The sequence below is a fragment of the Anser brachyrhynchus genome (genome assembly GCF_964034855.1).
Source record: "Anser brachyrhynchus genome assembly, chromosome: 16".
Lineage (NCBI taxonomy): Eukaryota > Metazoa > Chordata > Aves > Anseriformes > Anatidae > Anser > Anser brachyrhynchus.
Genome location: NC_137734.1, coordinates 8634861 through 8660678, shown reverse-complemented (window position 1 = coordinate 8660678; position 25818 = coordinate 8634861). Strand labels below are relative to the sequence as shown.

Genomic DNA, 25818 nt, shown 5'->3' with positions numbered 1-25818 from the left:
AAAAAAACCCACCTGATATGTAGCTCCTCCACTGAGGTCATTATGAGAGCTTGTACCTAGTTTCTGACTTGAAAGGACGTCAGCTATGTCCCCCCTCCTGAACAGGAAACACTATGTGAATGCTTCTTGTGGTTTTGAGTTTCACATTCAAAGACATGTTGCCTTTACACTATTTGTTTTTTCCAATCAATGCCCTATTTTCTATAACAAGGCAACTGAACAGCTTCATAGAATTTCTACACACTGCAATAGAAAATACAATTACAACATGCGTTAGCAATAGCAATGGGAAAGTAGAGGCATGAAATTCAATACAACTAGTTATTTGCATACATCTACCGAGTTCCCAATGGGTTTAGACAATCTGTTGTAAAGTTTGTGCTGCCATTCCATTATTGTTATTGTTTAAAAGCAGCTTAGCCATGCCTGTACATGTTGCATTCATACCTGTGATTTAGCACAGACATACCCTTAGGGCTTGTTTGAAATAGGATCTCAGTCATCATTATAGCTGAGTAAAGTCCACGCACCTAGTGTAGACGTGACCTAAAATCGTAGCTTGAATTGCTGCACTTATCCTGAAACAACTCTACCTGCTTATACAGTTCGGGTCCAGGAACAGAGCATGTTGGACTTAGTGACAGCTAAAGCAAATTGCGATGTGGCCTGAGCACAGACTAGGGTAGGCAGGCTTCAACCAGGCAGGTTCAAACCACTGCTAGAGATGAATGGCTACAGTGGGAGTTCACTTTGCATAAGAACCACTGTCTCAATGCGGACAAACTGACTGCTTTTTTTTTTTTTTTCCTAGAAATATCTGCAGGCAATATATTTGGCACCAGATTACTATGCATTTTCTCCTTTTCAAAATAAAATTTCAAAAGTACATCACCACCACATCCTTCCCTTTTTGCTCATAATTCAGTGGAAGAACACTCACTAGTCCTGCCATGTACAGCTCATTAACTCTGTCATTTACGATGCCTTCACGAGCCATGGCACACGTTCAGCTTTCCTGCAACATGCAAAGCAATTCTCACTCTACAGTGGCAGCCTCCAGTAGAGAAGAAAATGCAGAGTATGAGGGTTTGGCTATGCTCCACGTTAAGACTGTACACCAATCAATGAAGAATGGACGCTCTTCAAACTTGGTCTGGAGACAGCAAACTTCAAATACATACCCTGTTTGAAAAGGGGCAGGAATTTTTGGCAAATAACCAAGGAGAAAAGCCAAACCAGTTTAAAGGAAGAAAGAAAATACAGCATGAAAAGCACCAGTTAAGCACAGAGGCACTAACTTCCTAACTTTTTGTGTCACATTCTATAATTTTCACAAGGCCAAAAAATGCACCTTTCTTTATCCTTAGAGTTTCTCATTTCTCTACGCTAAGACCCTGCTTCTTGTGCATCTGTGACGGTGCTGATGTTGATCTACACTGGGCCGGGACAAGGGGAAGAGTCGGGCTGAAGGCAAATAACCAAAACTTCTAGCTAAGACTTCATCTCATGAAACCACATCCATACCATATTCACAGCCAGAAAATGTAGGATAAGTTCAGGTTTTGCACCAGCTACCCTAGTCTAGGTCACGGTCAGACCTTTGGCAGCAATGCTGCTTAAGCATCCGCCGCCCCTTGCTGCTTGCTGCCAGCTGCTGGTTTCCACCTTTGTGCTGCCCCATCTGGTGCTGGCCCAGCTCTGACGGAAGCAGAGACTGAACAGGCAGAAACATCACCCAGAAGGAAGCAGTTACCGAGCAGGTGGCACCACTCCTCAAGTGGCTTTAGCAGTGGCTGGGGCCATCAGAAGGCTGGGAACAAGTGACCAGGGAAGGGGACAGGGGTGGAGGACCTGAAGCTAATGGAGCTACCAAAATGTTGCTCATGTTCACTGTTTCTCCATACCAATAGGAGAGCAAAAACCAACTTGAGATGACCTTCCAGGAGCAGCTGGAGATCATAACTATTACAGAAGGAACTCTGTACAACAAGCAGCACTGTTGACTTTGCATCGCGAAGTTCTTGATTATCCCCAAAGGTGCCAGAGCACCACCAGCAGGGCCAGAGGCAGGCCGAAGTATGGAGCCGTTCCCTGCAGCAAACGCTATTCAACACAGTCACTGCAGAGCTCTCTAGCTAGCTCCCAAGTTACCTCCAGGACTGGTCTGGACTCCACCAGTTTCAGGGAATTGAAATGGAGCTCAATCCTCCCCTACCTGCCAGCTGCAAACTCAGCAGAAGTGCGGATACAGCCCCTTGACCTCCCTGTGATTTGGTCCCAGAACGCCGCCGCTGCCAGCCAATGACCCTGAGCTCTGTATTTAGAAGAAGAGCTGGAGCACACTGAAGAACATTCCTATGAATCACATAACCCGAAAAGAATGTGGTTTTACAATCTTTTTTACCAGTGGGGGAAGAACTTACTGGCACCAAAACTTGAATCCAGATGTTTTCATCAGGCGAGATTTTGTTTTTCTTCGCATCCAGTCCTGACACTGAATACTGCCTACAGTTGCATTAAATTAATGCAGTTGCAAACAGGCAACATTCCTTACACATTTTCATCTCATACTTTGCAATATGCATTTACTTAGTTCCAGAAACACAACAGCTCACTCTGGCACCGTTTCAGCTTAATAGTTTTAAAAAGACTGAAATTTAGCTAATGGTATATTTACAGCAAAGTAATTTTTCCTGCTTTTCCCTAGTATGCAAGCCCTGCTGGTGACCATATACAGAGGCATATAGATGTGCCTGCGTATACAAAGATTTATAAACTACATAGCCATTTAAAACTCAATAAAAAATGAATTCCTCTTCCAAAATCCAGCAGCTGGCCAGACTTAAGCATATATGACATGCCATAAACAATGGCTGTCAGTGGGATTACCCCTACAAAGTTAAACACATGTACTGTGGCCTGCAAGTTTAACCCTGAGAGAATAAACTTCATATTCAATTTAAAAATGGATCTGGACTGGTAATATGCTGTAGAAAAGTGTGTCAGGAACCCCCAGTGAATTAGCATAAAATGACCAACTGAAAAGACGTAAAATGACCAAAGTAAATTGATTCCTAAGTGCTGAGAAAAATGTATGCAAGTATTTTATTGCTTTGCTACAGCAAATAAAAAGTCAAGAAAAATTGTTGGAATCTAAATAAGATTTTTGTTTTGCTTTGTTTTCCTGATAGAACAGCAGAAAACTGTGTTTTACTTCAAGTGCTTTTAATGAAAGTAAACATAATGAAGACATCCAACTGTACAAAGCTGCCTAAACTCCTGGAGAAAGCAGAGTTTACCCTCTCAAAACTATATCTTAACCACAAGACCATATATACTGGCACTGCACTAGGTCCTTACGTTGCAGTTTTCCTCTGCTGTGTGAAATATTGAACAGGCACTAGGAGAGAGATCTACTGAAAATTTGTTTTTTATTGGAGTGGCTTGATCATTTTCTCACTCACCTGCACAGACTCTCCACTGCATGGTCCAATGCAGATTGTTAGTGCCAGGTTACACAAGTAGGACGGGAATTCACCAACACTCAGAGCACCACTTGGTCACTGCTGCATTAAAGACAGTCTAACTATGCAAGAACTAATTTATTTATTGACTTACTCTGGTAGCTAGATACTTACAGAAGAAAAGATTCCAAAAAGCCTGAAGATTAATGGGAGTTGGACAGGTCACTCATCTCTCTCTGGCCATGTCTATACTGGCAAGACATAGCAAAAAGGAAGCCAGCCAAGCCAAAACCAATTGGTATGAAGGACCCAGCAGTCACATTGCACTTGTGCAGAAGTTTACTCAGCACTAACTCTAGCATGTCTCATGAACAAAATTCCTATTTGCAGTCAGGAGTTGCCCAGTGTGCTCCTGAAGTACATCTTCGGCTCCAGTCCATCTGAAAGAAACCCTGTTTGTGTACTGTAAGACCACACCAAAACACCAGCCTGATGGCTAATGGCATCAGCTGGGAGACTGGCTTTAAAAGCAGATGCCTCGTCTTGCCCCCAAGACCAATGCAGATGCATCCTTTTAATTTTCCAGCACAAAGGATATTTAGGCAATGTGAAGAACACAGCTATCTAGGACCTGGAAGTAAGGCAACTGATCACGTACCACATGTGGGGACAGGGAAACTTTGGAAGAAAGTCGCACACATGTGCACAACAGAATTAGTTAAAATAAAAATTAATATGAATTGTGGCTGCTGTTTTTCATATATTCTTGGCAATACTTATTTTCTATGAGATGGTGGTTCTTACCAGTGCGTACCTATCCACAGATTAACTGCACCTTCTTGGGCACTGTACATAAATTGTCAGGTACCAAGGTACAGCTGGAAGATGAGCAGCAGAAGTGGAACACACGGTAATGTGAGCCAACAAAGTGACAAGGTGGAGGGTAAAATAAAAACAACTTGCATTTTAGAAAGCTGATAATTTGTCCATCTTTCATTTGAATTACTCACCTGGACTTTGAGTATGGTACGATTCCAGTTTCAGATAAATTCTGAAGAAGTCACAGAGCAGGTTACTGCTGTACCAATACTTTTTGGCATTCTCTAGGAGATGCAATAGGTTTCTAAATGCAGCATTGTTTGTACAGTAAAGCTACCTTCTTTTGCTTAAAGATCCTGGGAATGTATAAATTGTTCTGATGGCTTCCTCAAGCAAGTTGTAACTAGTCTTTCATGAGACAGAAAAAATAGGCCTTAATAAATCTAGTGTTTATGCAGAAAATAGTTTCCCAATTATTCAAGCTGTACTCTGGCTGATTTCAGAACTGGTCTGTGCTTGTGCTAAATGCACTGAGTACTAATAAAAACCGTCTTGGATTAGAAATAGGAGTCTTTATTCAGCATTCCAAATGGAAACATTCAGATGACTGAACAGTTCATTAAGCACTTTGATTTTATTCAGAAACATTATTTCCACTGCATGCATTTATGAACTGAAAAAAAACACTCTCCCAGAATTGAAAAATAATGTTTTCAATGCTGGTTTATCCGCGCCAGCAAAAATTATGTCACAAATGCAAATATCCACAGTATAGAATACAAATGGGAATTTCATCATTCGACATGTGCTCAGTTGCATGATGGCCTACTTACCGCCACACTAGGATACCTAATGCATTTGCCGTAGTGACCAAGGAAAGTAAAGTTAATTTTGCTTGAATTTAGTTGAAAAGTAAAATTGAATTCACAGCTTTTCAGCACTATTTTTCCTTTCATTTTTTTGATGTTTATTGCAGAATCAGCTCTGCTTTTAGATGTCGAATGTTTCCGTAAACAATCTTAACATTTCATGAAATGGCCCATTTCTCCTCTCATTTATATTAGGGTGGCTTCAAAGTAGTGATTCAAGCTATACGTGTAGATATCCAGTATTAGTGAATGGACAGTAGGCATTTGCATTTTTTAACTGCTTGTAAACTGAGGAATTTTTAATATCCATAGTTTGAAGCTAAGACCTTTGTCTCAAGTAACAAGCACTAATGTACTTCCACCATGACTTAAAGCAACGCGGAAATGGTGCTTTTTTACAAGGAATTTTATCAGTCAGAATGGCTTTGCTGTTCGTGTAGCTTAAAACTGTACTCTGGTGAGTCTGGAATCAGAAACCACCCAAGTTTGCGATTTAATTGCACTGAGAAAGATAGCAAAATGTACACTAAAAGAGACACCGCACCGTACATTAGGCATCCAACAGATGTTGATCTTCTTACACAGTGAAGTAGAAGAGGTTTTGCAGAGCCCTGTATAAGCCAACTTCTTTTTCAAATGACTCTAAAGTTGAATAGGCTCCTTACCTTGTGTGTTCAGGACAGATGCCTTCTACAGTACAGATTACTCATCCAGTAAGGACTGTGAATGTGAAGAAAAGTAAGACAGAAGAAAATGGAGACTAAATATCAGATTCTGCTCTGGCCTGAATTTAGATGATCAATGCAGGCAGGGCACAAATAGCCCGGGGGAAATTAGGATTAGCTGAGTCCATACATACAAAGGGGTACTGGGGCAGTTTCCCTCACCATCCTTCCAGAGAAGGAGGGCAGAAATCTGCCCTCCCAGCGGGACATGAGAAAAGGTGACAGAATGCTGCAGTTTTCCAAGAGACATCACTCTGCCTATCTCCCTTGTGCAGCCAAACTTCCCCTCTTCCCTGAAATATTTTGCTCTTAATCTGGCAACAGTCCGCTGTGAATCGCTCTTCATCTGAATTACATTTTGCTAAAAACCCCCGGTCTTCAGCCACAGCACCGCCTGGATGCAGGGATGCAGTCCCACAATGCAGACGCAGTGCTAGCTCCACGAACAAGGCCCGAGAATTTAGTACCCAGTATTTTGTAAATCACTAATTCTCAGTACTCCTTCCAAGTTACAGTACAGGCCTGTAAGGTTCATCAAAGCACATAAGCCATTAATAAATGAATCACATTTGCATATGCACTGGTAGCTAACTATCACTGGCTTTCAGGCTGTGGGAGGATACATATTTCTGAGGAGCTAGGCTTTGAAGCTGGTTTTCCCTTTAAAATAAATCTCAGCTTGGTTCACAACAAGAAGTTTTGGATGACAGGAAGGAGATAATTTATTAGCCCTGAGATATCTTTACAGAATATTTGAGCATCTCCTCAAAAAAATGCAGGCCAGATAAGACTTAGCCCTTAACACAAAATCAACTGAAGGAAAATTGTAGAGGAAAACACAAAGAGATCTGCTGAGCACTGTCAATGAAGTCCTAACATGACAGAAGGAAAACTAATAAATTTTCCTCGTCCTTCACTAATTTACAGAGACTACAACTGTCCCTGATACCTTGAAAATGAGAGTACTGACTGGCAAAAAAACTTGGTATAGGTAATGTTAGTTCCAGGCCCCAAGAAATTTAATCTTTTTTCATCGAGTAGCTAACGGGCACGACAAACTGAAATAAATAAACTTATCACTTACCTAAGTCATCCTATGCCCTGACAGCACAGTGCATATACACAGTCATTACTTTTTTGTGCCATTATTTTTAGTTAAATAAATGCAGCGTAACAGTAACGCACAAACATTAGGAAACCAGAGTTAACATCTCAATACAGTTCTACAATCTTATAAAAATAATCTGTTATGAAAAAAGCTGTTATCCAAAATGTTACACAAATTACCACTACCATGCCAAATAGTGGGACTGTTCACTTCAACCCAGTGTTGTTTTCAAAAGAAAGCCGTGAATCGTATCTTTACAAAGCCACTTCACTTGCTTTTAGGGTGAGAAACATATGTTCAACATACAATATTAGAACACACCAGCTCTTCTTCTGTTTTATTTGATGGAGAAATGTATTTTTAACACATACGGTGGTGAAAGTACATTAGTATGTTCAGTATTCCTCAAACAACACTTTGGCTTTGCAATTGTCCGTTGGTGCATGATAAAGCAGGCAGCCAAAGTACTCTGATATATTCTGAGCAAAGCAGATTTATCTGAAGTGCCTTGGGGAATGAGTGACTTGCCGCTCCTTGTGGAGGCTGCTGAAAGAAGCAAACTACATTCCCCATAATCTCTGTCACTAGACGCTGGCGGGCTGCCCACCCAACCCAGCCGGCCACCCCACTTTGGGGCTTTGCAGTGAAGCCCATGTGCCTGCTGTTTGCCACAACAGCAAAAAATAAAAATACTCCTCACAGAGCTTTCCCAGGTGTGAGGTGAGCCCCACAATTGCAGCAGGATTACAAAACGCTATGGGTGTTGGAGTTCAGGCTTCTTTTCCTATTGAAATCTTGGCACTCCAAAGCAACTGTAAGTACCTCCCAGCTTAGGCAGTATTCTGATTAGCTCAAGCTATGAAGACTCACTTTATTGTGTTTATCTATCACTACTACCATTGCTTTCACCAATCCCTATCAAACAGCTCAGCATTTTCAGCAGTACTCTGACATCCTAAAGCTCTGACTTACACAGTGCACTGAACTCACTGGTCCTGCTTCAAGCAAGAGGTCGAAGAAGCTTATCAATAAAGGTCCTGTCCAACCAGCACCTCCGCTATTCTCTTAAATAAAGACAAGATTGACATCCTGAAATCAAGACAAAATCAAATATTCAGATGTCAATAACACCAAACCTTCATGTGTCAGTATGCCAAAATAAAATGGGGTGGGAATGGGCGCATGCAGCCTGCCTTCAGTAAAGCCTGAATGCAATCTAAAACCACGTAGCATATAATATTGCCAGCTCCCATCTGCTTTGAGATGGTTCTGCATTTTTTACTATTTCAAGGCTAGCTGGGTTGCAAGTCCTGTAAATATTACACAGATTACCATCATTATAAATGTTGGTATTTGAACACTGTCAGTGGGATAAGCTTACACTTGCACCAAACCTCAAAGTGTCCATTTGTTCTTCCCTGCACTGAAGACCTTTTCTGTGCTCGACCAGATTTTCCCAACATAGCACTCTGTTTCTTATCACCCTACTTCTTAAACATTCCCCCCCTCTCAGCCCCCACCTTTTTTTATCTTCCCAGAAGGTACACACCTGTACAACTCTTAAGATAGAACAGCAAAGTAAACAACCCCATAGCATCGTGACTGAACTCTCAGGGTACAGTATGTGCAGCGCTTGCCAGGTTTGACAGTTGACGGCACTTCTTTTGGCCACGTGCTGATAAGGACGAATGAGTTTGTACATTTCCTCAAAAACTCCATGTTCCATTAACAAGCACCTGAGAGGAATGACCGGTCTAGCAGTAATCCTGACACCCCACTCAGCTTTTTGCAGTGCGTACATACTTTGCTTGGATGTCTTTGGCACATTTTCTGGTGTAACACAGAGCAAAGCTTTTCATATTAAAGCTCTACCTGTCATCAGAGGGGTCGAGAGGTTGTACAACAATTCAGACTTATGGTTTAAAGTTCTATTAAAAGTTCTCATTTATATATGCTATGATCTCACATTTTTAACCACTTCAGGGGCAGACATTTTGTGTTTCTCTGACAAAACTGATATTAAAAGGTAGCAGGTTTAATTGCAATCCCTTCTTTTCTGTCCTCTCTTTTGTCTTAGGCCTTTGCAGTGCTACATCAAAGAAACTTTGACCTCAAAGGAATCGGAAACTTCCAAAAGCAAGATGTAAGCAGTTTGAGTATGGTATTCAGCACCACAGATATCATAATCTAGTTTAAAAAATAAATAAATCCATGTGACATTTTTCTATTACAAGTCCTATCTTTGGACAACGTTAATCCATTGATGTGAACTTGGTATCGCTGGACACAAGTCTGCATTTAAAGAAATAAAATCATAATGGAACAGGTCCTAAGAAATGGAAAGAGTAATAATAAAGTACGCCATTGGGTGGCAGAGTCAAACAGACGTGAAGTCTACAAGATGCCATTTTTCTCTTTGATTTTCCCAAGCTTTCAATATAGAAGGTAGAAGTAATTAATATTAATGTTGAAAAGATATGCCAAAAGCTGTTAAAAGAAATGTAAGGCAGAAACAGTTCATCCAAAATCACTCATGAATTCAAAGGCAGTCAGGAATAAAATTGAAAATTTTCGTATCACACGCTGGTGACAAAAAATATATCTACTCAAGATAGAAATCTAAATATTAATCTGAATTCTGAAGTTCCTGTCTTTGGAGATTTTTAAATTTATGATCATAATGTTATTACCTAAACCCTTCTGTGTACTATAGCCAAGGAAAGAATAGTATATTGATATAAACCTAAGCTGTCATTAAAGTACCAGATTACCATGCAAATTTGGGTACTCCATTTACATCCTCTTTTATTCAAACCGTGATACCAAGATGGGAGGGATCTGTTGTACTAAGATGAAGACTTGAAGAATTTCAAGGACCTTTCTGCTGGTAAGTTTCTGAAATCTTTTTCATTAAATGTAATGGATCAAATTCTGTTCCATTTTTACAATGGGAAATTTATGAGTAAGGACTCTAAAATGACTCAACAAGAAAGCCCAGATATAATCCATTAAATCTATACTGTTACCCATGTAACATTTCCACTGTATGTACGAGCTCCATGACAATTTTGGAAAGTCCTCAAGATCTTGAGAAAACCTCCGTCACTAGATTGTTTCTCGTACAAACGGACTGGGTAAGATTCAGGATTTCCGCAGATGCTGGTAACCAACAGGGCTCTTCAGAATGTGCTTGGCACATCTTACTGCTGTCCTCAGTACACGCTACATACCACGTCCCATGCCCAGTCACTGGAGATGACAGACCTTCATAATACAGCAGAAATTGGAACTGAAAAGGTAGCAATGCCACTACGTATTCCAGGGGAAACGGTTTGCCTGAGCTTCCAAGTCTCATCCTTTTTCAGGCAATACCTCTGCAAACTTACTCAACCACAAATCACACACATTGAGACCACTTTTGTTCCCCTATGAACAGAGGGAAAGACATTACAGCTGCCGATGCCTCTGTTTCCTAGGACAGGGTGGCAGACCTCTTTGTAGTATCACCGATCGGATATTTCACATACAGAGAAGTGGGAAAGCAAGTACAAAAAGTCTGGAAAGAAGCCAAGCAAAACACTATCATCCAAACATCATTTTACACTACACAGACAAGGACAAACCCAAAAGATCACTAACAGTGCTTTCAAAAAGAAGCATAACATTCATCACCTTTTCCTCTGCTTATGAGAAGGTTAGTTCCACAGTTAAAATACCAAGCTGTGACATAAAATAATAGATCATCAGAGACAACGGGGCAAGCAGAGAAGAGAAAAATATAATTCTCTCTGACACCACAATGCTCTCTTTTTTTTTTTTTTCTGGGGCCATGGGAAATCTTGTGCAAGTTCCCTTCTTAGCTGAGGCTCACGTCTTCCTCCACTGGAACACGCAAAGTTCCTGTTCACACAAGTCACTTTTCAGTCAAGCACATTTGCAACTCTAAAATCATTATAAAAGTGACTTTACATCAGAAATATATTTCCCATATCAGGAACTTTGGGGTTTTTGCTAAACTAAAAACTATTTCTAAGAGTTCACAAGAGTATAACCCAGCATCATCTGAGATCAATGCCTGCTCTTATATAGAAGGATTTATGTTTCAACACCTGCAACAGCCTCATATATCTACTGATGTTGTAAGGGTTATTGTATTAGAAGCTTATTTTATAGATGAGAAAATTAAAGTTCTAGTCAACAGCATGCTCGACATTGGATAGGTTAAAATTCTATTCAAGTAGACTGTTTAAACATTTTGCTGAATCAGAATCCAAATAGCATATTACAGATCTGAATATCATTTGCATTGAAGGTAATTGTATACTATGTCTTCCATTAAAGGTTAGCAGAAATAGCAAAATTCAATAATTTTTACTTTTTAGTAACTGTCATTTATTTTAAGTGTTATTTTTACTGGAAAGAATAAGTCATTTAGGCTTTTAAGACAATTCACGAATGCAGATTTTGGTTTCTTTGCGTGTTGAAAGCTCCAGATTTGAGGAATTCAGCTCAAACTTTCTTGAGTGTGTATTTTTAAAATGCATGCTTAATACTTCCTTGTACTTAAGCTTTTCCTCTACTGACTCTTCATCTGAATGAAGTATAGACATTTGCACCAGACACAGAGAGGGACCCTGACAGGCTGGAGAAATGGGTAGACAGGACCCTCGGGAAGTTCACAAGAGACAAATACAAACTCCTGCAGCTGGGGAGGAATACCCCTACAAAACAGCACAGGCTGGGGACCTACCACCGGAAAACACCTTTACAGAAAAGGGCCTGGGGGCCCTGGTGAGCAACTTAAACTTGAGCCAGCAATGCACCCTTGCAGGACAGAAGGCCAACAGCACCCTGGCTACCAGGTCAGGGAAGGGGGTATTTTCCCTCTGCTCAGCATTGGTGAGACCACCTGTGAAGTGCTCTGTCCAATCCTTGGCTCTACAGAACACAAAAGGGCCACTAAGACAAGTAAAGGCTTCGAGCATCTGACACACAAGGAGGTGCTGAGAGGGCTGCGACTGTTTAGCCTCAAGTACAGAAGGCTCAGGGTGACCTTACCCATGTGCATAAATACCTGATGGGAGAGAAGATACCACAGTCAGTAGCTCTCAGTGACAGGACAAGAGGAAATGGGCACATTATGAAACCCAGGAAACAGAAAGACATAAACATAAGAAAAAGGTTTTTTACTGTGAGGGTGATCAAACACTGGAACAGCTTGCCCTGAGAGGAGCCTGTGGAGCCTCTATTGTAGGAACTATTCAAAACTAAACTGGCCGTGATCCTGAGTAGCTTGCTCTGTGTTTGTTGGTCCTGCTGTACGCTGGGGACTCGGACTAGACTACCTCCAGAGGTCCCTCCCAGACACAAACATTTTATGATTCTACAATTTCTTCACAAAAAATCCCAAACTCCTGTCTAAGCAAATTATGCTGATTTTACAGCAATATTTTTATTTACTAAAAATGTGCAGATGATTGGGAAATCCCAAATATTAAACAAATGCATATGCTTTTCCATTATGAGGATACGCATGATGTCCTGAAAACAAAAGATTTGTGTTTATGTATATTATGGATTTTCTGGTAGCTATCCCTTCAACCAAACCTGGCTTTTCCAAAGACAGTGGCCACGGGCAGATTTTTGCTATAATGTAATTGGGCATTGTCCTCGTCCACTTGAGTCTTGCTGATTCTCACTGTTCCTTCAAATGCACTTAATCTTTACCCAAAAAGGGCATTTTTCTGGCATAATTTTTTAAACTAATACATGCTTAATTGCATCCAAAAGCTACTTACAAACACATATCTGTTTATAAAACAAAAAATATAGGGGCTAACCTATGAACTCACATGATTTTCTAAACATTCCTTATAATTTACCTATATACGCAGAGTTGCAAAATCAGAAGGCTGTTTTTTTCCTCCTTACTTAAAAGAATCAGGGCAGTCCCTGATGAAGCCAATTTATCTCGTATTTCTTTTTCAATGTTCAGCTTTCTAAGGGCAAGTCCTACAATGCAGAGTTTACCTTTGACTTCTGCTCAATGTCAGCGGCAGCAGATGTAAGACACACTGGTCTCGAAGGTAGGAATTGTTCCTTAACTCATTTATTGTCTCATTATCCATCTAATTTACATTTTTCAGTAGAGATGGTTAAAGCAGGACATAGATAATAAAATGTTACAGCTTTTCACAGGACCTGCCTCGTTAATTTTTGTATGGTTTGTTTGAACACTTAAGTATGTGGGGTTCGTCTGGTGATAAGACATGAACAGTATGCTGAATGAACAAGGAAGGAAAGAATTCTAGTACGTTTGGGTGGGAGAAGGTGAAACAAGGACACAGTGGCAGAATTCAGGGCAGAGAAACTAAATTGCTTCTGATGCTGCACTCCTTGGACTCTAGCTGGGTTCTAGCAAAAGGAGAAGTCACTGGGATCCAGCTCATGTGACCGTACTGCTTTAAAATTCCAGTGACCCTGGGAGACCCTACAAAATAATATCTAACCTTTACTTGAAGGTGCCTAACGAGACGATTCTGAAAAAAGGCACATACAGAATAACATATCAAACCTAACAAAACAAGAGTTCTGTTCCCACTATACTATGCCCCCCCTACATAATTCCATTACTGTAGAAATTTACCTTGGACTAATATAAATGAATGGCTTCTCTTTAACCTGCATTGACACATAAAAGGAAATCTTCCTGGACAATCATTATAGGTAATTCAGTTGTCTTTGAAATCAGTGGCAAGTGAAGTTTTATCTCATTCCCTCCAGGTGTTTTCTCTAATACTGGTTAGCCTACCTGTTGCTCTACTTAAGATTCAGTTTGGTAACACACTTCGACACAGGATACCACCAATGAAGACTAATGTAAGACTCTCAATCTTTTGAAAATGTCAGCTTTAACTGCCATGGGGATTTTGCTACTTTTACACCACAAAAATTTGAAAAACAGAAATAATGATACTTATTCATATGTGTAAAGACAAACTGAAAGTGATCAGAACAAGGATAATTACCATTATTATCTTTTACAAATATAAATTATGAGACAATGTAGAGTTAACAAAGAAATCTCAATTAGCTATCTCTCTTTTTCTCTCTTAACACATGTTGCAAACACTTGCATTTGTTCTCTTCCCAGCTCCTCATTCTCTAAAGGACGTTATAATTTATTGTCTCAAACCATATTTGGTATTTAGTGCCTGCAGAAGCTTGTGAAAAAAAGATGTTTGTTACATGAAAATGAAAACATATTGTGGTTTCACCTCGATTTCTTTCCTTCTCTCCCACTTCTAAAGAGAAGAGACAATTTTAAGAAGCAGGAAAAGTAAACAAATAAGATATACAAGAATATACAAACACAAATACAAACAAAAACAACTCATAAGTTAGGAAAAAAATGGAACTTCTGCCTGGGGTAAAGTATGTGAAAAGTGGTGATTTGTTCAAGGACAGAATTTTGGCATTTTTCTTTAGCTTCAAGTAAATAAATAAAACAAAGAAAAGTCTTTTCATTTGATTGTTTTACAGTGCCTGGGGCTATGTACATTGGACACTATTTGCAACTGTTTTCATTTAGGGATGAGTGAAGTGGTTCAATTAAAACATGAGCCGCTCTGAACCTTTGCTGTGAATACAACAGAATATTTCTGGGGAGGTTCAAGGAAGTCCAGTTAATTTCTTGTCATTATTTACCTCTTTGTACTTATGTGTGGTGACACTGTCTGGATTCAGAAGTGCCACCATATAAGCCAGTCCTATTATACTGTGCTTAATTCTGCTGATCAAAACAGTTTGAATTGGTTGGGCGAGCAGCATGGAAATTTTGGGGAATTAACCCAAATAAAATGTGAAGTTTTGAGGTCCACCCATCACTAAGTTACCACACCCACTGCTGTTCCCTTTACTTCTGTGGGAAAAAAAGGAGCTGTTGCAATTTCTAAGAAAAAGAGCACTGGAGCCTTAAAGCCTCAGGCTAGGTCTACACTACAGACCCCTGGAGGCACATGCTACGTAGGTGAGAGGTGCATAAGATGTGCTAGGAGAAACCCATAAGGTAGAAACAGAGAAATCAGGAAAATGGCACTTTGCTGGTGTGAGCCGTTTTTCTCTCCAAGGACAGCTACATTATACAACTTTTCCTTGCACCACGTTAGCACGAAGTGCCCGTGCTGTTACAGACATGCTAGAGGCACCTTTGGCTCTACCACTCACAAGTATTTCATCCCAGTGAAGGCCTCTCACCGGAGGCTAAGTTTCATCTTACTGCTTCTAAGCCAGCTATCTCAGCAAACAGAGCCCCTGGAACATTCCCTGCTCCACAGTCCATCTGTGCAGGCTGGGTCCGACACGATACCAGCTCGCTGCATCCCCGTCCTCTCACAACCAGCTGTAAAAAGAGCCTCAGGCTACAGTGTCAAACCTCTCCAAAAATGAAAGAGGTCCTAACAGACAGAAGTGCTGCAGTCTCCCCTATGGATCCCGACCTCAGCAGCTCAGAGCTTGTAGCTGTAGTTGTCCGGAGACACGTGGCTGCTGATGGGCTGACATCCCAAGCACTGTTAAGGGCACACAGTATCCACACATCACAGCTGTGTTTGTCACAGGTCATATAAATTGGCAGTTTTTCACTGACTAGCATCAAAGAGGATATACAAAATAGCTTTGCTGTGTTTCTTGCTGGTTCCTTCAGAGGAGGCTGGAAACCACTGCTACTGCTCATGTGCCTCTTTCACATGCTGACATACGCAATGTCCCGAACCACTTGCCGGACAAAATTTTATCAGCACTTTGGAATTTCTGAATTTTCCAGGGGTAAATTCCAATTTGAATTGTAACTGTGATCCCTCAGCTTTGCAAATGTACAGATCAAAGAAGTGTATGGTCATGCAGAGTTAAGGATGTGTTATTTCTGATAGGAACACATACTACATGAGCTCACAGAGATTTTTAAAATTTGGAATTTGTCCTCCCTTTCGGTTTCTGAACACTAGATAGTAACTATTGCAGGCACAGGGTTCTTTTTCTTACTATATTTAGCAGGCACCATGCATTGAATCACATCTTTCTTCCATTATGGTTATAGTGATCGTCACCAGTTCTGAATCCTCTCTGAAGTTCCTTCTACTTCTAGTAAGGAACACCGATAAATTTACATTAGCCAGTTGACTGAATATTACATGAAGATTCCTGGCTCGGAACGAGGCAACTACAATGTGAATTGAAAATCCATTCATTCATTCACTGCTTCCCAGCAGCATTCCCTGGCCTGGAGCCAGATACCATTTGACGTCACGCTCTAACCAGGAACATGATGTACTGGCACCGGGACAAAAGTTTTACTATGGAAAAAAAAAAAAAGAAAAAAAAAGCAGCAACAAGCAGGAACTTATCACAGTAGAACCAGTTAAGAGGAGGAGATGGAGAACAAGCAGCAGAAAATTATATGTACAGGCCTAATATTTTGCTTTTGCCTTTTTTCACAGCACCCAACAGGTCATACTAACAGAAACAGCACACACAGATAAAGGTGTCTTTAAATACTTATTAATTTCCCTTCTAGTTGTTGTAGCACTTGCTGAAGCATGACAAAAAGTCTATTATTTCATGTTTCTTACTTCAAATTGTTTGAAACAAAATAATCCAAAGATTTTTGGCCTGCAATAGTTAGTTTTGTATGAAAAACCCTCAGTTGTGTTTATTTGAGTTAAATATTAAACAGGTCAAGTAGAGACTGAAAAGTTTGCAGTGTTAATACTCAAAATCCAAAAAGCAGTTTAAGGACAGAAAAACAATCTTTCCACTCTCTTCATAGCCACAATTAAGGCTCTGGGGAAAAAAATACGGCCAACAAGTTTCTGAAATACTGCTAAGCATGCAAAAATAAGAAGATAATAAAATCTAGAAAATACTAAGAAATATTTGCATAGCGAGAACTCAAATTCTTGTTGCTGACGTGGGTTCAGAATGCCAGGCTGACAGTCCCCAGCCACACGTAGTGGGCAGAAGCACGGGGTCCCAAGCATGGCACTCGAGGAGGTCAGCCCTAAACTGGCTCTGGAGGTGGACAGACAGACCGACGTGCCCTTCCGAGGCTCCTTTGGCAGGCTCTCATCCCACGGGCGGTGCACTGGAGTGAGATGCCCACCACTTACACCCCATTTCTGGATTGTCATTGGCAGGCACTCAGATTCTGGGGAAGTCTCTTCACCCCTCCGCAGTTCAGATTATATCTAAAAAATGGGATTAGGGGCACTGATTTCCCTTACTAAGCACTTCAAAGACTACTGCTAAAACTTCTGCACAAGAACTACAATTATCGTTGGTGCTTGTTGTAGCGCTAGATTGTTTTCATTTGAAATTTAATACTGTAGTTATCCCTCAAACAAAACCTGCTTCTAAACTTGTCCATCACTTTCTTGTTTGTTGGTGTTCTCAAGCTCTTCACAGAAATGCTGAATTTCAATTAAAGGCGGTGGAATTTGAGGTTGCTCAGCAAACACCACCAGGCAGCTCTCTGTATTTCAGTGGCTCTTTAAGGACCATATTCTTGTTCAATTCAAAACAGGATGGACATCCTGGGAATGAGCTATGTACATCCTTCAGCGGTTTGAAGCTAAACTAGAATCATGCGCATTGCACTGCACATACATTCCAGAAGCCAGTTTCACCATTTTCTTTTGGCCTGGGTCATGACCATCAGACTCACAGCATTAGTAAGTGGAGAATTCAAATCCGTGTTCGGCTGAATATACCCAGTCATTAGAGACATATGTAGAGGAAAAAGTTCACAAACATTGTGTTTTATTGAAATCTGGAACTACTTAGGCTGAAATTGGACAAATATGGACAATAGCATACCCACTCTGCATGGAAAAAATGCCCTGCCCAAAGTGCAGTTATCTGTTCCATGGAGAGTTTCAACCAGAGTGCCAGTGGCTAATAAATCCCTCATATATCTTAGTTTTCTCATCATCACTGGAGCCTGCTAATTAGCAGTAGCAATATAGGCATATTTAACGGTGCCAATTCTCAGCGATAAAATTCAGTACTGTTAGAATGCCATCCTGCCCGGTCACAGCGCAGTCCCTGATGGGAGCTAGATTTGAGCCTCTTCTGACCATAGGCAAAGATACCCAGGGGTTCATCCAGCAGTTCTTCCACTTGCTCAACTGCAGCACTCAGCATCGCAATGCTCTGCACCATTCGTGTTCTCTCCCTACTTACCAGAGCTCGCATTGCCTCACGTAGAAAAAAAATGTTTTCTATCAATTTTACATTATCTCAGAAAGACAAAGTTATAGCTGTGAAACACAATCTTCCTAATCTCCCAACATAAACCATAATCGTAACATTCTTTCCCATTTCCTTTGTAAATTATTCTTACTGACTGCTCTCAGTTTGAGCATTAAAGACTATTTTCAAAGTAGCCGCAGATTTATTTCTTAATTTGTACCAGATATCCTGCTAGCTTCGCTTCACAAACCATAGATTTATGTGCATCGGTAGACTATCAGAACTGCTTTCACAGGGGTGAAAGACTGAGTTTGCTACCTTGAAGGCATAGGTTGAGGAGAAAATCCCTTTCTGAAAGCGTGCCCTGTGGGGAATAATACTCCAAAAGAAGTAACCCGTTCCCCAGATGTGGAGGAGTTTCTACAAGGATCTTCTTCCATGCAGCACCGCACTGTTGCCACAGCACTGCTGTATGCACAGCAAATGGACGTTGGGTCAGGTGATATTATTTCAGAAAATCATGGGATATGGCATGTGAAGGGGAAAAGAGGATGGTGGCTCAGAGCAACAGGGAGATGCTACTGACTGGGTAGCACAAATCACTGTTTTGGGATCTGAGACCACTGAACATGCCTCGCCTTGTATTTACGGAGACATTAGGCCATTTTTTTTTGACAGGATTTTTCTATTGAGCATCTACCATTGTTTGGGCAATAGTACTGTCTTACATATATGTACTTCTTCCACACATGGCTTTACGGGAGTGAAAAATAATAATTCACAAAACTTACTCAGTTCAGCATTTTCCACAATCCCTTGGACTGTGAAGTTCCAATGCAAAATTCTGATCTCACCTCAACTGGATTTTGCTTGAGAACAGTCTGGATTTTCTCCAATCCCTAAGAAACTGCTCTACTGCCTGTGAAATTATTTATTTGACAAGTTTTATGGTATTTTTAATAACTTATTTAATGGATCTTCTCTCTTTCATTATTTACTTGGGATCAATAGCTTATGTGCACACTGTGCAAACCTAAACACAGACAAACAAGCCCCAAACATCTTATTGTCCAAACACACATTTTTGGTTTTGGGTGTACACAGCCCCACCTATTGTAACCAATGACACGGTGCCAGAATTTCAAGCCATTAGGTGGGTCACGCATCCCATGGCATTGTTCATCTGGGTAACAGATGTAAGACAAACATGATATGTACATGTCCCAAAGAAGGCAGAGTGAAACGAAGATGCACGGTAAGATAATATAAAGGCTAAAAGCTGTTGGGTTTAAGCTACTATTTATACCACTTATGGCTGGACAGGGAAAAATATCTGAGAAAAGTACCAAAGTTTCAGCATTTAGCTGCATTCTGCACTGGAACAGACAGAAGACCTTCCAGTTGTTTTCTTTTCCAAGAGCAGAACACGAGTGCATAACCCATGTACAGGCGGCCAAATTTCAAAGAGCCATTTGTTTAAGGCACTTCTCTGAGACAGAGGAGACAAAAGTTAGTTCCTGTTATGAGTGCTAACGGCTTCTTGATTTTCCAAAATTGGAGTCTCTTCCGTACTCTTTTCTTTTGACTAGAAATTCCATTCTGGATCTTAGAAGCTTTCTGTAAAACTACATGTCCACAAGACTTTTTTTCTCTTCTAACCAAGCAGCATTTTTAGAGAAACAATGTTTTCCTAAAAAACTCTCGACCAGTACTCATTCATTTTACAAGCTTATCTTAAATAGAAATACACAGGTAAGGAATACAAAACCTTGAGCCACAGATTTTTGTGATTTACTGAAATATTGCATGCTGGAATGTATTTTGTAGATCTACATGTTTCTTCACTCAAAAATAATCCATTTTTTTGTGAAGACACTGCCTTTTCCAGCACTTAAAACTACACTCTGGCAAGCGAGATTCTTCACCTCATAAAATATGATGTTCTAATACTAGAGAATGCTTTGCTGTAACAAAAGTGAAGTCCCTTGTTCCATTTTAAAAGTCCCTTATAAAAAAGAAAAAGAAAAAAGAAAAGAAAAAAGCTGAAATGGCCCTGAAACCAACTGTAAAATCGTGCCTCATTTTATTTAAAAAAGTAGTATTTGATCTGATTTTGCTGCCTCTGAAAGCCATGCACTGTCACACAAAGACCTTCCGAAAGGAATTTTGTTTGTTTGCTTCCCTCCTGGACTTCTTGCCACTTTTATTTAATTAAATTAATTACTGTTGTATGGAAATAACTGTTAAAGTCTCCTGACCTGCAATAAGAGCTCAGTTTCATTTTCATCAAAATCAGCAGCAAACTGCCAGAAATGGTACATTATGGGGAAAAAGAATCAGTAATTTCAAATTTATTATTAAGAGAGATGGAATTCATACTACTGACTTGTACACAATAAACTAGATACCGAAATGGGAAGTTCATTGTCCTCACTTAATCCACTGTCAATACAGAGCAGCAGTATCCTTGCACCTGGCTCTAACTCACCACCTCTTTCTATACTGTACAGGTAAGTAAAAGCTGAGTATATAGCTAAAGTGTGCCTACAATTAGGGAATATGAATGTTACTCAATTCTGTCATGTAAAAGCACAGACTGATAAAAAAAATAGAGGAACTACTTGCCTTCATTATTAAGTACTAAAAATATTGTTATAAAAATAATATTTATACACAATCATGTGAACAAAGTCCTTCACAGAGAGTTAATACTGAATACTTGTATTTTAGAAACAATTTTTCATTGTACTGAGAAATTATCACGGCCTCTACTTTATGAGGTATTCTTGGTTTTTGTGATTTTTTTATACAAGAAAAAATAAATACATTTGCAAATATATTTAAAATATAAATTACATATTATATGTGTGCATATATATACACAGAGAGCACATATATATATATATAACACTGACAGCCAAATCTTCACCAGATTTAAACTTGCACCAATGAATTTCTACAAAGTGATCAAAACAATTCATATAACAAAATTTCTTCACTACACCACCTGATTTTCAATCTGTCAATAAATCATCCTTGGACAACTTGAGATGGGTGCTACGTCAGTCAAATGCTAAGGTGACAAAGGAGGTTTTCGTTCTTATTTTGGTCAGCAAGTGGCCAGCTAGCACGACCCAACAGTACCATTTGGTTCTTCCCATGGGCAGACTGTTTCCTTGATGCAATCCACATGAGCCCACATTTCTGTAGCAAAGCACGCATTCAGTGGACCTAATTAAGCATTGTTTCCCCTTCACCCTTTCATTTTCTTCCTTTGGGAAAAGAGATTTTTTCTTTTCTCGCTGTTTTCTTTAATAGCCTAATTTTTATGACATATTTAAATCAGGAGTAACGCTACTGGATGCTTGGTATCTGCTACACAGGTGGGAGTCTGCATCTCTATCCCCATCACCAAGCGGAACAGCATCAGTTCTCCCAGCTCCCTCCCTTCCTGTGCATAAAGCTTTGGAGAAAGAATTGAAACTGGCCAACAAACATCTTGTAAAATATACTCTACTCTACACAAACCCCACAAAATGTAAACCAGACACTTGTAGCTCTGCAACAATAACTGAGATTTCCAGATGGTAGGTAGCAAAAATGATGCCTGTGCACACATACCAAAACCTTTATGACTTTAAACAATCACAGTTTTGGTTAATCCTGGATTGTCTAATGTGCATTTCAAATGTCAAAAGAGAAGACAATAACCCGTGTTCCTGTGGAGTTGCTGTCTCAGTTGTCAGGTCTGCAAATAACGCAACTAAAATAACCCTTTTAGCTGCATGTTAATGACCATTCCCACTCGCTTCCTTCACTTAAATAACCTAAGTAGTTTAGAAGTGCATGTGGACTGCCACTTTGCATTGCCTTTTGTAAGGTCCTTAAGGGGTCCTGCCATTTAACTTCCTGTTAAAGTCTCCTCCAGTCTACAAGAACGCAATCACGATAACTAAAATGGACTAGATACAACCTCCAAAATGTAATGCTAGGCCCTACCTTTAACCTTCACGATGATTTAATCTAACACATTTTACTACAGAATTGGCACAGGCTAAAAATGACTTCATGGTCAGTGACTACAGCTCAGCAGACAGACAGTGATTTATGAGGCCTGGTGATTCTTGACTTCTCTGGGTGATGTGGCCACATCTTAACTGTGACACTACGCTGCGTGCCTTTGCTGCACCTGAACTAAAAACAGATGTTACAGAGAGCTGTAAGAAAGATTCATTATCAAGTGTTTAGGAATTTGGGGTTTGTTGGATGAGAAATGTTTACAAGAACTGCTTACAATGATTCAGATTTATATTTGTGCCAGATTTTTGTCCCACATACTTCAGGGTTTTACTGAGCTAGTGTTCATCACCAAAAGATCAGACACAGAGGAATCTGGTTATAGTTTTAACTGCTTCGTCCTTTGGGTAGAGGAGAACACATTCATCTTTCCATCTCGTTTCTTATTTATTAAATATTATATTTAGATGTGATGTTTAACAGTACAGCGCAGTATCTTAATAAGTAATAGAAGAACATGACAGATAAGGGAAAATTTGGATATGTATTCTGTATTACCTTTTAAATAGACAATTTAATTTTCAGAACTTTGACTAATTCAGCAGACCTCTTAGGGACATTCTTAAGTATGAACGTCCACCATACAGTTAAAATGTTTTGCTGAATCTGACCTCACATATGAAATCGGTAGTAAATGAAAAGCCTTTAGTAGAAAACAACTTAAAAACAGAAAGTCAGGTCTTTGCAATGTACTTCATATTTGACTTCTTTGTATTTCAGTTTTCAATTAACTTGCCAAAGAGTAGGAGCTAAATTTAAATCCCTAGTATTTATATTTATCTTCTGACTTTGCTGTTTCATTGAAGATTTTAAAATTAAAGCTACCTTCAATCCATCAACATTTTCCTGGCTCCTTATTAAATTATAGGGGTGCTAAACACAGACCACAGAGTACACTAAATCCGACCAGTATTACTGGACTATGCATCTAGGTAAGAAGAATTATTTTCATGACACCAAGATCAGACACTATTTTTAGGGTGTTTTTGTTGTGTTTTTTTTTTTAAAAAAAAAAAAAGTTTTACCATTTATTTCTCAGCTGAATTCGGACTCTGTACACCATACAGGACATTGTACACAGTTATTCTGTGATTTTCAAAAGGAGTTACAAAACTGAAGTACCTGCATCTTTAATTTCCAAACAGATTGCTGGTATTTTCACATCACACAGTGTACATGCACTTCCAAATCTATGCACAATGACAGAACACTAGCACCCAAATCAGAAACAGGTTTGCTAAATCATGAGATGTGAGGCAACCAGAAGTGGGGCAGAAAGGAGTTTTGCTACACCTCAGTTTAGGGTAATGCTAAGTAATATATCTGCAGCAGTGTGCACCATGTTCCTGTGTCAGTTTAGCATCTCAACCATTCGTACCACAGAAATGTCTTTTAAGCTTCTTAGGTAATAGCTTTTGCAAATGCTGTCCCAAGCCACAGACGTATGCTGCTTACTGCATACTGTGGTGGTCATTACACATGCAATTAGAGAACTTTTCCCACATTTGTGCCTTTTAAAAATGTTTAAATATAAGATAGACATCTGACAAAGAAGCAAAGTGAAACACCAAGCAATGCAGAATACCTGCTTAAAGATTAAACATGCCTGTCTGTATTGATGAAATTCCTGCTACAGTGAAAAGTTAAAAGAAGCCATCTTGAAACAAGATCATTCAGACCTCTCTGATGTAAATCAGCTCGTAGGGAGCAGACACTCCATGCATAAAGGTGGTCTGTGTGTGTGTTTTTCGGAGACCGGTAGATACATATTAGTTTTGGTTGTCACGCAGACCTGCTCTCTGAGAGGTTGCTGTGACCCACTCGTATCGATCTGCATGCAGATAGGAGCGAAATGTTGACATTTTGTAAGTGCTTTTCTGTTTTCACAGACAAGATTTTTCATAGAAAACAGAATAAATTGGTTTGGTTAAATTTCCTCCTAATTTATCAGCTACAAAATAGGCATTCGTTCGTGCTGGAAGGGCTGCCTTCATGATAAATAAGCAAAGGTTATGATTTAATCCTTTAGCCAGAGTACTCAAAAAAGATTCACATGTGGTATGCTTGCTGACTGATGGCACAAAGTAACTGGTTTTTAAAGATGCTAAACATGCAAATGTAAGTTCAAAATGCTTATAAAACTGTTTTTTCATTATTCTGACTACACATGCAGTTGGTAGAACCGTGCTCACATCCCACATCTCCTACAGGTGCTTACCAGTGTAATCAGCCACATGCACATTCAGCTTCCTTATTGGTTTGCAAACCATTCTCATGGACATTTACATATGCATTTGGATGCCCAAAATATCTGCTCTAAACAGTTTAATATGTAAAATCAGCACATGAAAATTCTACTGGAATATCACTTATCATTACTGGTACATAAATTATATACTCCTTCAAGACATCCAGGCTAATCCTTTCCCTCTTTTAGCACTGGAAAAAAAGAAGAAAAAAAAAAGAAGAAAATGTCTAATAATGATGGTACTGGAGCACTGGAATACAATGTCTGAGGGTATTAGAGAATCTTCACCCATTTACTGTCCATTCAAGTCCATCTGACCGCTTATCCTCCCTGCTCCAACACATTTTGTGCTCTTAGTATTCCTCTCCTCAGATGATTTCTCAGTGTTTCTTACATTAATCATAAGAAAGGGATATCCACATAGATGTTTTCATGGAAGGTCAATGCTGCAAGCTGCTGAGCTAACAGAAGATGCGCCTGAGAGAAGGCAATAGGCAAAAGCATGGAAATGCTTTGCTTAGCCTTATCTTCACCTCCAACTCCTTGATATACCCTGCACTCTGATCACAGCAGCTCTGGCAATATACTCTCCTCCCTTCCACTCCCAATATATTCTGTAGCTCTCTGCTTGGGAATCCACAGACAGACATTTGGAAAAAATATCCTTCTAGCTGATCCCTAATATTACCTCTTGAGATCTCTTCCAACCAAACGTTAATATCATTCCTTTCTTTCATTAAATATAAAGACCAACTTTTCCAGCTGGTGTGTATGGTACAAATTGGAAAATTCACAAGCTGCAAGTTTTGCCCCAACCCTAGTTTTCATACAATCCATGAAGAAGCAGAACATGGGCAACCTTCAACAATATCAGATTAGAATTCCTTCTTGAATTCCCACTCAATCTAATGAAATCCTGTTCATGGAAACGAATTTCTGTACATCACCCTATTTAATTCACACAACGAGAAGAAGTAGTAAACAAGGGACTTGCAACTTGCCCTTTTTCCTTAATATCAGAGCAGATTGCACATAACAAAAGGGCCAAGGCTGCATCATAAAAGATGATGCCAAACCATTTATACTTTGCATCGATATTACAGAATTGGAAGGAAATACATCTCTTGAGGCACAATCATTCTTGGAGCTTCCTTTGGATCAGAGCAACTCTGAAAAACAGTGCTGATTGGCCACCAAACAGCAAGCTATTCCAAGAGCATTAGCCCCTGTAGTTTTTATAAGCCATTACATTCAATAAATA

At 39.7% G+C, this 25818-nt stretch overlaps 1 protein-coding gene across 16 annotated transcripts in view; it reads right to left on the bottom strand.

Moving 5' to 3' along the window:
• Positions 1-25818, bottom strand: part of LOC308178889 (uncharacterized protein) — a 173142-nt gene that overhangs the window by 136604 nt on the left and 10720 nt on the right. Inside the window, exon 4 of one of the 16 annotated variants that reach the window (XR_013940018.1) lies at positions 5881-18238. The exons of 14 other annotated variants lie outside the window; for them this stretch is intronic. The gene's annotated coding sequence lies outside the window, so the exon portion shown is untranslated. Of the gene's footprint in view, positions 1-5880; positions 18239-20465; positions 24749-25818 lie in introns of those variants that run through there. One more of the 16 variants, XR_013940019.1, reaches the window with a different exon arrangement.